Raw genomic sequence first — 746 nt, forward strand, 5'->3', positions numbered from 1 at the left:
GAAACATTTAGCTTAATTTAAAAAAAATAAACAAAGAATCTGTTAGAATCAGGTTTTTTTAACCTTTAACATTTATGTTTCTATCCAACAGTGATTGTTACGTATCTGCTTGTTTGTTAATTTCCGAAGAACTTCAGCGATACAAGTCCTGTTTGGATTGAAACTAGTTTATTCTTTCTTGATACAACTTTTAATAATACACAATTTCCATAGTCACTTTAAACTTAACAACCTTTATAACACACGCTATAAATCACAGTGATTCACACTCTTTACTTACGGTGACTACTGTTCACTTGACTCAATTATCTCTATCTTCAATCTGTCTGCATATCTATCTATCGCTGGCTTATATATACTAAAAAAGAGGGCGTCTAGCAAACACTGGGGCATTCGTGAGGATCCCCGATAAGTCATGATCGTTCTAGAAACTCCAGCACGCATGCTCCCAGCGTCGCGTGACGTCCACTGTCGTAACACTGCCCCTTCCTTAGTATTGTTCATCCCAAACAATAGCCACTTACATTGAACCAATATATAATTAACAATAACTTGATTAAATGTACAGAATTTACAAACACAAAATTAAAATACAACAAAGTCTCCTAATTTTATAGGATGTATCTTCTTCCGTACTGTCTCTGTCTCATTGGCTTCTGCTTCATTTGGGGTTCATCTGCTCCATCAGGAAATGCCCTATTATCGGTAGCAGTCACATTGGTGGTAGTAACTTCATTAACGGCTTC

The sequence above is a fragment of the Limulus polyphemus genome, unplaced genomic scaffold, assembly GCF_000517525.1.
Source record: "Limulus polyphemus unplaced genomic scaffold, Limulus_polyphemus-2.1.2 Scaffold704, whole genome shotgun sequence".
In the NCBI taxonomy this organism is placed as follows: domain Eukaryota; kingdom Metazoa; phylum Arthropoda; class Merostomata; order Xiphosura; family Limulidae; genus Limulus; species Limulus polyphemus.